This window comes from Peromyscus eremicus, chromosome 8b (assembly GCF_949786415.1).
Source record: "Peromyscus eremicus chromosome 8b, PerEre_H2_v1, whole genome shotgun sequence".
Classification (NCBI taxonomy): Eukaryota; Metazoa; Chordata; class Mammalia; order Rodentia; family Cricetidae; genus Peromyscus; species Peromyscus eremicus.
This window is the reverse complement of record NC_081424.1, coordinates 63,015,943-63,029,550: the sequence shown is the minus strand read 5'-3', so window position 1 is coordinate 63,029,550 and position 13,608 is coordinate 63,015,943. Positions and strand designations below refer to the sequence as shown.

General features: G+C 38.0%; 1 pseudogene; it reads right to left on the bottom strand.

The window, feature by feature from the left end:
- Nucleotides 1-3,268: 3,268 nt before the first annotated feature.
- Nucleotides 3,269-4,674, bottom strand: LOC131918397 (eukaryotic translation initiation factor 2 subunit 3-like; annotated as a pseudogene).
- Between the last annotated feature and the right edge of the window lie 8,934 nt (nt 4,675-13,608).

Here is a 13,608-nt window from a genome sequence, read left to right as displayed (position 1 = left end):
TTGGATCTTCTCTTAATAAACAGGTATTGCTGGACAGGTTGGGCCTCAGACATTATATCTCCTTTATATATAAGATGAACACACACACACACACATACACACACACACACACACACCCTAAGTTGTGTTCCTTTAGAGAACCCTGACTAATACAGTTCCCATGAACCATTTCTTTCATGTGCTTTGCCTGCTTTGTTTAGGTGAATTAGGCACACATGTGTTTGACAGCTAACTGATACAGTTGCACAGGGGTGTGTTTTATTATTCTTCTTGTGCTTGAAGATTGGAAGTTACTTGCCTATCTAAAGATCATACAGGGGTTTTATTTATGTCCCAAGGGTCATTTCCATATTTATTTCCCTTTTTCATTGGTTTTGTTTACAATTCAATGAAGTGAGTGAGGAAAAATACACAAAAGCCTGTGAAACCCTTCTGATCCTTTTCCATCTCACAGAAATCTTTAGATTAGGAAATAATCCAAGTTCATTCTATAAATTATATTCCTTATCATAATTTTATAATAGCAATCAATATCATTACAAAAATGATATTGATCATTTTATGCTTGAATAATTAAAAAGTTAAAATACCTGTTCTAGCCTGCAATTTGAACAAAAGATTAAATGAAGAAACTACAAATATATTAATTATTTCTTGCTCTTTTATTTCTGCACTTTAAGTTTTAATTTAAAAAGATGCTTTTTTCTTTCAGAGAAAACATTTTGGATAATGTTAGAGAATTTTGTTTTTAACACAGTCTGTGTGTAGAAATTTAAGTTTTGACCACTTTGATCTACTTCTCAGGCAATCATAGTTAGCTGTATAATATGACAAATCATCCCTGCTCAGGAAGCAGAGAGACTTGTTATTATGAAAGAAAATACACTATGCTTTATCCTTTTCCAAACATTTTTATCATTTGAGAAGCCAGAAAATTTTAAATGTTCTGAGTTATTTTTTCATAGATTGACAGTGGCACATGAGCATGCAATAGATGATACTTGAAATAAATTGTCATCAGTAATTGAAAGTAACACATGTCCATTTTTAGTTGCACATATTTGGGATTCATTCGCTTTTGTGTGATAAGTTTACAGAGTATATACAAGGTCATATGCTCATATATAATTGGGGAGTGTTCAAATACAAGAATATATGTAGTACTAATATTCTTGTTAAAATGGCTAAAGTTTACAGAATATTAAATATCAATAAAATCCCATAGTCATTTTTTGTACTGTATCATTTGTTAACATATTTTACAAATGATTTTGGCTCTAAATTCAGAGCTCTTTTGCTTATTTTTAATGAGGACTTCTGGCTTCATCTTCCCATTTTGAGACCAGTTCCTTTCCAATCTCTTCTCTGTAAACAAGTATTTAAACAATGTATTTAAAACTTAGATCTGCTCATGTCACAACCTTGCTTGTTTTAATCATTGACAATCCCATTTGGAATAAAAATTCAACCCTTTTGACCTTGAGTTTGTATATGAGAATGATCCAGTAAAGATATTCTAGGAGAGGGGAGACATAACATAATGCATTCATGTAAAGAGTAATTATAGAGTGCCATTATATATCGGCCACTGTTCAGGGTGTATGGATGAACAAAGCCCATAAAAAAAGTCACTTCTTCATGGACCTTATTTTCCAATAGTCCAAAGCAGCCTATAAACACAATCCTATACAGTAATTTAAAAGCTAATAAATAAAATTAAAGGGATGTGGAAGTGCATAAGGGTGATGTAGCAGTGGAGGCAGTGAGAAATTGTTTAATTCTGGATCTATCTTAAATCCAAATAAAACAGAATATTCTAGACAAACTGGATAGAGGTAGATGGGAAGGAGTTAAAGATGCAAAGGGTTCTTTTTTTTTAAATTCAGAACCTTGTTTTATTTAAATGTGTTCTTCATGCTACAATACAACCTTCAGAGTCAATCAAATATGTAATGTCAATAGTTTCCTCAATACTCTTAAAGACTCCCAGCCACAGTTCTAAACCTCTATAAGGCAGCTTTAGTATCCAAAATATCACTACACAGTAATTGTGGAATTAAACCCCATTTTTATGCAAATCAAAAGAAAAGCAAACAAGAGTATCAAACTACCAAAAGCTAGTGACATCATTATTCAGTATGCATATTTCTCAACTCCCTAAACTTTCTCAACACTGAGGAGTTGCTCCCCCCCCCCCCCCCCCCCAGTTTTTCAAGACAGATTTCTCTGTGTAGCCCTGGCCATCCTGGAACTCATTCTACAGACAAGGCTGGCCTGGAACTCAGAGATCCTCCTGCCTCTGTCTCCATAGTGCTAGGATTAAAGGCATGCACTACCATTGCCTGGCCTTTTTTAAAAATTCCCCAGCAGTTCTCATGTCAGCTAGAGTTGAAAATCACTGCTCTAACGGAGTATCTGATTAAGCAAAACCATGATTAATTCAAAAGCACAGCACAGGAAGATTGCAGGAATGTGGAGAATAGACTTAGAACTAACACACTCTGCTTTTGAATAGTCTTTATTTCTTCCAAGGCTCGAAGATTACTAATAGCACAGTTTACACCATAATCCTACCAAATACAACAGCTAGAGGCAGTAGTCAGCAGTAGAGTGCTTGTTCATCATGCAGGAGACTCTGTTACTAAAACAAAGACCCCAGAAAACACAACCCGGACAGAACTTTGTCAACTCTCATTAGTCATCCATCATTATAATACTATTTGTCAGTGAAGGAAGACTCAGATTTTAGCCATAAATAAGAGAGTCATAGTCTCAGGGCACTGGAAGAGGGTGAGACATTCTGGTGCTGGATTCCTCTGGTCCCATCCAGGAAAAAACTAAGAGCAAAGGGTTACCTGTGGCAAGAGAATGAGCACTCAATTTCTAAGAGCCTTGCTCATTTGAGCCATTGGTCTTTCTTCCCCTTCAAATTTCAGATAATAGAAAGCCAAATAAAGGGAATGGGCCAAGGAAAGTGTGGGTCCTTGGTTTTGACAGGAACAACTGTCCTTCACCATGGAGCCACTCACAGATGAATCAAGAAAAAAAGAGATCATTTTCATTTTAGATAGGTTCATGATATGTGTGCTATAGCAAAATCTGGTTGTAGCGAAGTTTCACTTCAAACTTTCACTTATTGACAAATCAGACATTATTTTGGAATGTTTAACTTCTGCTAAAATGTAGATTTAATCCAATCTAGTATATAGTATACCACTTTTGACATTTACTTGTAGGCCCTATATTAGAAGTCAAGGTTAAATTTTCATCACCAAAATATGAGAATATTCTTAATGGTCACCCCTCTTCTTATCTGATCCCAACCAATTACACACCAACGTTTCTTAACTCTTTGGCTAAGGGTAATTTATTCTATTACTTCTGTGCACACAGGATTAGTCAAAACAATTTTGCTCAACTCAGCCTTGACAGCACTAACTCTTCCTCCTGTTGACAGGGATCCTATGTTGACCATCAGCACTTCATTCTTAGACAGCTTTTGGACCTTTGCTCTTTCTTGTCTCCTTCAGTTTGTATGCCCAGAAGACATCTAAGCAGGAAATAGGAAATTTCCAGTTCTGTGAATATTTCAGGTAAAGTTCCAACTGCACCAAGCACTTGTCCCACCATTCTGTCAGCTCTACACAAAGTGGGGTCAATATTTGTTCCAACTTCAATGAGACCACCTGGGACAGTAAGCATACTGAAGACCATTATGTTCTGCAAAAAGTGATACAATTTTGGAAAAGATTGGTTTACACATGAGTTTTCCTTCACTATCTTTGGACACAATACCAGATCTCACTTCTATCTCCTGACCTAACTCTTAACACTACTTTTAGAATACTACCACCAGCTACACCTCCCTTAAGGTCATCAGCTTCGTAGCCATATTTGTTGACATCAAATGACCTGATAATAATGAGACAGGGTTCTGAAGTAAAGTCTCTAGGGGGCACTGGTATTTTCTTCACTATGTACTCACAGACAACTTCAATATTGTATTTCAGCTGAGCAGAAATTGGAATAATTGGTGCTCCTTCTGCTACTGTTCCTTGTACAAATGCAAGAATATTCTCATATTGCTCCTTAGACTGACTTTCTTTTACCAGATCAGTTTTATTCTTTAAATGAGTTTCATGATTTCTGTGGCAGTCAGGTGTTCAGAAGTCTGAGGCTGAGGACGATTCATTATCAGCTATCAACGGAAGAGCTGCATCCATTACTGCTGTGCGATTCAGCATCATAGCCATCAAAATACCATGGCCAGGACAGTCAACAAAGGAAACATGTCTGACTAATTTGAAGTTCCCTTTGGTCCTTGGATGTCTGTAGGAAACTCATCTGGTGTACTACTTCCACATGAACTATAACATTCTGGTCTAGGACAACTTGGGTGATCAAGTTTATAAATGTTAGCATTAGCATGTCCAAACTTGATGGTAATATTACTTTCTAGTTTGTTTTTGAATCTGACAGTGTGAACTCCAGAAATAGACTTTACCACAGTGGACTTTCCATGAGCTATGTGACCATTTGTACCAATATTAATTGTAGCTTGTCTGCTGATAATTTCATGTGAAAGTGTGTCAACTTGTTGACATCCAATGTGTCAAGATCCTATCGGGAAAGATGTGGCTGCCTGGGAGTCACTCCATCCTCATCACCAGCCATCTTGCTTTGCAAAGGGTTCTTTATTGTATGGTGTTTTAGGTTTAAGAAGGGGGAGATCAGGGTCTTTGTTTTATATTTGACATGTTTAGATCTCTACTAGACATCCAAGTACAGTAGCTAAGTAGGTATAGGCATATGGCTTAGGATCATGAATGCAGTCTAAGCCTCAGATAAAAATTTTGGAATCTAAAGACTGGATGAAGAAGCCTGAAAGGTAAGTATGAATAAGGAATAAATTAGTCCAATGGTTGCATCATAAAAAGAGTCGTCTTCAGAGAAGCAAATCCTTGAGTATGGAGGGAAGTTATGGGATCCAATTCACATCTCATTTATATGGTACTTCCAGGGCATAACCACTGAGGTGAGAGAAGTGACATTTGTCTGCCTAGACTGCACTAGTTTAATTCATATTTTGTAAATAAATGGAAGCCCCACAAATGACTGTATTATGTATTTATAGGACATTTCAATAATTTTGTAATGTACAACTGAAAACTACATTTATATGGCATTCTATTTAAGATTCACATTGAGAAGCACAGTTCTCTCTTAATGGATTCTTACTGGCTGCTTAGGTTTAACTATTAATCTTGGTATATAACCTATTCTTTATTGCCAAATAATTTAGGTTGATTTTTTTCCTTACTATTATGCTGAAGGCAAAATTCTGTGTCACCTAAACATGATGACACATATGTAAGTAGTTTTTAAGCTAGCCTACTGTAGAGTTGAGCTGTAATCTAGTGAACCATCCTACCCAATTGTTTTTATGTCTCTGAACACTACATCTTAGGTCACATATGTGAGCCAATAAGGGAATTCACAGGCTAGCTCCTGGCCAGTGAGAACTCAGTACATTCATATTTGGGTTTTTTAAAACTAGTTTGATTATTCTAACTAGTTTCTTGAGAAAAGTCATCGTAATAATTCCAAGTATCTGAAAGACTCAAAAGACCTCAGAGGAGTTACCAAGAGGCCAAACATGGTCAAGTATTGGTGTTATTATCACAACTCGGTGTCACACGGATATAGTCAAGAACAGACACTATTTTTTCTTTTGTCTTCCAAACTCACTTTCTCAACATTTTTAAATGTTAGAAACTGGTGATTTCAGTAGAAACTCCCAGGATTCTACGAAGGTGACCCTAATGAGGACTCCTAGTATTGGAGGATACAGAGCCTCAACCTGTTATCTTCTATATCCAGGCAACTTCCAGTGGTGGTACTGGAACACCAACCCAGTCACAAACCTTTAACCTACAAAATATCCTGCCTGCAAGATGTTCTGGGGGCAATGGAGGCACAGAACTTGTGGGAGTGGCCAACCAAAGACTGGTCTAATTTGATGCTCAACCCACAAAAGGGAGTCCATACCTGACACTGCCTAGGTGACCAGGAACTGGAGGCTGTATAGCCCAGAGACCTAGGATAGAAAAATAATCAGTAAACTGAGTCCTAATGATATTCTGCTATACTCACAGATCTGTACCTAGCCCAATCACCATCAAAGAGTCTTCCTATAGCAAGTGATGCTGAACAGATGCAGAGACCCACAGCCAAACATTAGGCAGAGGGAGAGCCTAAATGGAGATCTCTATTGGGTTGGACCCCTCAGAAGATGAGGAGGAAGAATTATAGGAGCCAGAGGTGTCAAGGAGACCAGGAGAACACAGACCACATTATTAACTAAGCATTGTAGCTGAAGTTTTATGTGTCCCGGCCTGCTGGCAGTCGGAACAAATCTCTCCCACTTGTGTCCCCCAAGTAAATACACAGAGACTTATATTACTTATAAACTGTATGGCCATGGCAGGCTTCTTACTATCTGTTCTTATATCTTAAATTAATCCATTTCTATAAATCTATACTTTGCCACATGGCTCGTGGCTTACTGGTATTTTACATCATGCTTCTCCTCGTGGCAGCTGGCAGCATCTCTCTGCCTCAGCCTTCTACCTCCCAGAATTCTCCTCTCTCCTTATCCCACCTACACTATACTTCCTGTCTGGCTATTTTGGCCAATCAACATTTTATTTATCAATCAATCAGAGCAACACATTCATAGCATCCCCAGCAAAGCAGGGCTCATGAGAGCTTACAGAGACAGAAACGACAATCAGGGAGCCTGCATGGGTCTGTGATAGATAATCTGCAAAAATGCTATGGGTGTTAGCTTGATGTTTTTGTGGGACTCCTAACAGTGGGAGTAGGGTTGTCTTTGAGACTAGATAAGGGTGGGGGCAGTAGCAGTCATGAGAAGAGAAGGGGTTGTGGCAACGTATTTCATGGAATCAGTGCCAAAAAGTGTGGGAAGCAGATGAATCCTGAAAATATTTTGAAAGTAAAGTTGGCCAGTTATTTTGATCAATGAGATAATAGGAACAAAGTGGAGAACCACAATTGCAGGGTTTTGTCTGAACATTTAGAAGTTTGGGAATATCACTAAATAAGGTTGTGAAATGGGCACAAGCAGCAGCCTTGAAGCACACAAAGATATTGTGAAACATATTTCTGATTATTATTATTAGAAGTATTATTATTACTTCTAATATATTACTTATATTATTTAATTTTGAGTTAGAGGTGAGTCTCAACAGAACCTGACTCCAGTTCCCAGGATGATGCCACTGAGAGTGGAATTTTTAAAATTTTGTGTAACAATATGTTTGTAGTTTGAATCTGTAAACACATGGTGCCTAGGCTGTGCAACTTAGAATTAATCTTTACAATACCAAATGAGACACTTCTGTGTCTCCCTAAGCTTCATGCAGGTGGGCTTGCTCTCTAGACATAGACTTAGTATGCCACTACATGTGTGGTAGGCATATAAAATTTGTCCTCAATGGCTGCATATGCCCCAGGATATAAAAAAATTATTTTACTATTTATGTGTATGTATGTGCTGTATATTTATGATGCATATGAGTGCATATGTACATTTAGAGGCCATTGCAGGATGTTGGTGTCTTTTTACACTCTTTGCTTTTTTTTGGTCTCTTTCAAATTCATGGCCCTTTCTTTGTTTATTACAATTACATGAATATATGTATATACATACTTATTCGAAAATATTACCTGCTCAGTCTGTACAATGTTACTTTATGTATGTTTTCAAGGCTGACCATTTGGTGTTGGATAACCAGTTGATGTGGTCTTTACTGGGGAAGAATACTTCTTCCATTTTTGGTATTCCTTTGTTGCTTGTAGTTCTTTGTATAGGGTTGAAGTATCTTCCCTTGTCCACTTTGTCATATCAATCATTGTTGTCCTTGTTCCGCTCATGTTTAAGCAGTCATGTTGGTGAAACTTTATAGATATAGCTCCTGACATTACTAGGAGACAAAATCTTACACCAGACTCCCTGATCTGGCTCTTAATATCTTTCTACCTGCTTTTGTGTAATGTTTCCTGAGTCTTAGGTGTGGGAGTGTTTTGTAGATTTATCCATTAGGACTGGGTTATGCAACTCTGCATTTTGATTGACTGTGGTTTTCTACAGTGGCTTCTTCTCTCTTCCATTGCAAAGAGAACTTTCTTTGATGAGTAGCGAAGACTACACTTATCTGTGGGTAACCAACAACTTTCTAATTGGACTTAAGACCTGCTCAACAAGAGGGAGACCATACCTGGTACTGGAATCCTAGCTAACTATTCAGTGTTAGTGAAGTCATGGATATTGGAGGAGAATCCACAACCACTAACTTACTTAACCAGCATAAACCCTAACAATAATCTAAACATAATCTTCTAGATCACTCAAAATATGGTTCAATTTATCTTTTAAGTCATAATTTTCCTTACTTATTGCTACTACTCCTGACTCTTTAGTCTCCAAATATGTCCTCAGCTTTCTTTGCAACTTGCTCATGTTGACCTTTTTGTTTTTGTAATCATGTACAGTATCTCAAGTCTCCTCAGATTTCATGTCTATCTTTTCACCTGATCTTGAATCTAGCAATAGTTTATTGACATAACAGCTTCAAAATCAATGTACTAATATAATTCTATGTCATATAGAAATATAATTTTGTTCTGTATATCATTTCATTCTTTATATTTACTTTCTGTTCTCATCTTCCCTCTTTATATCTTTGTTGCCCTGCACTTCTAACATCTTAAAGCAGAATTTAAATGAATAATGAGTAATACTTATCTTTGTGCTACAATGGCAATAGTAATAAAAACAATTGCCTCTAAGACTCATTGAACAATTCCTACATATAAATGGCATAATATTACCACACCATCATATATCATTAGTAAATGCATTTCACAATGACATAGCTATTGCTCATTTTATAAATGGATAAATATCAGCCTTGGGGAATTTACTTTCTCCAAGACTGAAAAGCTAACAAATGGTGGAGGCCAGGATTTTACCACCTAGTTCTTGGATTTATTAGTTCTTCTTATAATTAACACCACAGTATCTAAAAGGTACACCAAAGTAGAAGCTCAATAGTAAATAAAAATTTATTTAAATCAATTAAACATTGATATATCATAGTCTGTATTACACTTGCCTCCTTCAAAAATATGTATTGCAATGCCACTCTCAGCCTTAGTCAGAGAAGCCTCTTTTAAGTGAATAGCAGTAAATATAGACTCATGGTTGCACAAGGTGCTGAGGATAAGTGACAGATGAGTGTTTATCCCTAAACAAGACATTTATACTATACTTTGTAAGACTCAGAGACATTGTAGAAGAGGGCAAGAAAAGAATGTAAGAGCCAGAAGGTAGGGAGAAGTGTTGTGAAATGCCATATTCTGGGCAAGACAAAGTCATTGTAACTATGAACTCACTGTAGCTGTGGAAGCCTGCACATGAGATGACAAATGAGAATGGGTCTGTAAACAGTCAGGCACAGACCAAGGGAGGGCTCAGGGGCCTAACTGCAGAAATACTTGCTATTTGTAGATTTAGGGAGGATGGGGGTCATTCCTTTTAGTTATATACCAACTGGTTCCCACCAGGCTCTGAAGGATAGTTCACTCTAATGCTCATACAAATGGTTCTGGTTAAACTAAATGGCTCAGAAAACAAAGTTAAAAGTCATGAATTTGGGAGAGGGACTAGTTGGGATGTGGGGTCGAGCTTATAGGGATGGAAGATAGATATGAGAGAGTGAGAGTGGAGAGAACAATAAGAATACATTACATACATGTGTGAATGTGTCAAAGCTTTTCATATGATATCAAGGTCAGCATATGATGATAGGGATACTTGTATATCCCCATTTATCACAGCACTGTTGACATATTGTATTATCTATGGAGAGTCTAGGTTCAAAAAGAAAGATACTGAAGGTAGGAATACTATTTGAAAAGAAGGGAGATAACAGGAGTTGGGTGTGGAGAACCCACACCCACTTTTTTCCCCCAGGGTACTCTTGAGGAGTGAGGGATAAGAGATTTAGATAGAAATATAGAGGGGAGAGAGAGAAACAGAGAGAAACACAGGATAGCCTCTGGAGGACCTGGATCCTAATCCACCAGCCCCTTCTGTCTCTTCTAAAGGCGTTTTAAAGGATTGTCAAGGGGTGGAGCAAAAGACCTCCCCCTAGCACAGCCAAGTACAGACCCTTCCAAATACCTGGTAACCACGCATGTGGTCAGTCCATCCACTTATGCAGCCCTGCTGGGTAAAGCAAGCTCAGATCTCACTAGGAAACCCCTGTGGGCTCCCACAGTGGGGAGGTAACAAGGGAAAGTAATGGAGGATGAATGTGTTCAAACCATATTATAGAGGTGGGAGAGATGGCTCAGTGGTTGAGAGCACTGGCTCCTCTTCCATAGGAGCTATCTTTAATTCTCAGCATGCATATGGCAGGTCACAATAGCTGTGACTCCAATCCAGGATATCTGACACCTTCTTCTGGTCTCTCTGTGATATGCAGACATACTCAGGCAAAAACTCATACATATAATAAAAAATAAAGTATATTATAGATATACAAATGACAATATAATAATTAAACATATTGTTTAATTTAATTAATTTAAAACATTAATTAATGCATGCTAATAAAAATAAAAACCTTATATGAGAGTCACTAATAACACAAATACTCTACATAAATTAGATTAGACTGAGTATGATTTGAGAAATAAGAGATTGAAATTATTTGACTCTCATGCTGGTTCAAGAAACATGAATCTTCAAGCCTAAAATATAGCATTAATCTGTGCTTAAATTTGTATTTGATTTTGTTTTTGTATTTTTTGAGTCATGGCCTTGCTATTTAACCCATGTAGACTTTTAACTTGTTACATGTCTCAGACTGGCCTTGAACTCATGACTTACCCTCTTCTGCCTTCCAAGTTCTGGGATTATATGCATGCACTACTATGCCCAGATCAGTGTACAAATTTTGTTGATGTTTACTGTTGTTGCTTGTTACTGGCTATTTTATGGGTTTATTTCTTGTCAAATAAGAGGTTATCCTGTCTATTTACTTTAGGATAGAGAGGATCAATGTACTTCATGCCAAGTAGTATCTATGACTTTTCAATGACTAGCATCTCCCTGGAGCTCTTAGTTGAAGGCTTGGAATCTGTACATAGGTTCTCAGGAAAATATGCTATAATAAGTTAGGAAGAACTGCTGCAGAATGTTTGACACATGCCTGTCCTTTCCTTTGTAGGTTAATTTTTTTTCAGGTTCTATGGGTATATGCTAGAGGTCAAATTAATTGTGTGACTGTGTATGCAGTTTCTTTTGTGTGTGTGGGTTCAAGTATGTACACAGCTACATGTGAAAATGTGTATTCACACATGTAGAAGCCAGAGGTGAACTTTGGTATCATTCTTTAGATGTTTTATACCTTGGATCTCTTGTTGACACTTGGCATTTACCAATTAGGCTAGGCTGACTGGTCATTGATCCCCACAGATCTGTGTTTCTGCCTCCCCAGTCCTAGGATTTTAAGTGCATGCCACCATGCAAGGGTTTCTATATGGATGCTGGAGAATCAAACTCAGGTCAACATGTATTTTATTAACTGCCCTATTTCCCCAGCCCTGGTAACTTAATGTTGATTTTATAAGAAATGTAATTGGCTTAGGAAGTGTCTAGAATGTAAAGAAGAGATCACTCTAAGCTATGTGTTTTTTTAAAAGTGAGTCACTACATTACTGTATTATTTACTTTTTATTGCTGTGATAAAACACCATGAGAAAGTAACTTAGTTACTTTCCAGAAAGTAAGAGTTCATGATGGTGGAGTGAAGTAATGGAGGCAGGAACTGCTGAGAGCTCACACTTGAACTGCAAGCCCGAGGCAGAACGCATACCAGGAAAGATACAAGTCTTCGAAAAACCACAGCCCACCTACATTGACATACTTCCTTCTGTAAGTCCATGCCTCTTAACTCTTCCCAAACAGCCACCAACTGGGGACTAATTATTCAAATGCCCAACACTTACTGGGGGCATCTCATTCAAACCACCTTTGTGTTAGCTGTCCATACCTAGACACACTTCCTACCCGTGACTCCCAGTGGCCACACCAGACCTGGACTCAGGTAGGTGATTTTCACTCTCCTTCCTGACCTCCATTACCATCATCTTAGTCTCATAACAACCTGATTGTGGATGCCCCTTTTTTCACCTAAACTCCATTCACTGGAGACCCCAACACTTGGTATGGGCCCCCAGTCATCCTAGCCCTTTCATGCCTGTCTCTCCAGATTATTCTTTGTCTTATTACAACCTACATGCAGAGGTCTTCCTCATATTATACCTCCAACTCCCTGGGGACATGGCTTCTTGTTGTAGACAGGATCTCTTTAGCTCTTTCCAGACCCCCTATGAGCCCATTTCTATTCCTCTCTGACACCCACTGACATGCAGAAGCACTCTCTACCAGGCAACCCACAGCAACTACATTTTCTTAAGTTCCAGAGACCATCAACAGAAACCAAGTAATGGAACACCCACCCAAGTAAGGCAAGAATGTTATCAATACCTAGAATCACCTCAATCATCCTAACTCCAGGTGACTAGACACCAGCCTCCCCAAACAAGACAAATATTAACAGTCAAGACAATATGTCTCCACTAGAACCCAGCAATAATACTATAGTAGGCCCTGAAAAATGCAATGTAACTGATACACAAGACTTCAAAATAGCAATTATGAATATGTTCAAGGACTTTAAAGAGGATATGAATAATTAAGTCTGTGAAAAGACAAACAGTATAATGAAGTGATAAAAGCAGTTCAAGACATGAAAGTATAACAGAATTACTAAAGAAAACTCAGACAGGTAAAACTGGAAATAAAAAATTTTAGAAACGAAAACAAACAAATAAAAAAACCCAAAGGTAAGCCTCACCAAAAGAATAACAGATATGGAAGAGAGAATCTCAGGCATTGAAGACAAGGGAGAAGAAATGGAACCTAAAATGCAAAGAAAATACAAATGGAGAAGAAATAGATACAAATAAAATGTTGAATATAAAAATATCCAGGAAATCTGGGACACTATGTGTGGTGATATTGTGTTCCTCAAAATATTGTGCACCCTAATAAACTTATCTGGGGTCAAAGAACAGAACAGCCACTAGATATAGAGGCCAGAAAATGGTGGCACACACGCCTTTAATCCTATCACTTTGGAGGCAGAGATCCATCTGGATCTCTGTGAGTTTAAAGCCACACTGGAAACAGCCAGGCATGGTGACTCATGCCTTTAATCCCAGGAAGTGATGGCAGCAAGCAGAAAGGTGTATAAGGTGTGAGGACCAGGAACTGGAGCCTGGTTAAGCTTCAGGCTTTCGAGAAGCAGTTCACCTGAGATCCATTTGGATAAGGACTCAGAGGCCTCCAGTCTGAGGAAACAGGATCAGCTGAGGAACTGGCAAGGTGAGGTGGCTGTGGCTTGTTCTGCTTCTCTAATATTCCAGTATTCACCTCAATACCTGGCTCCAGGT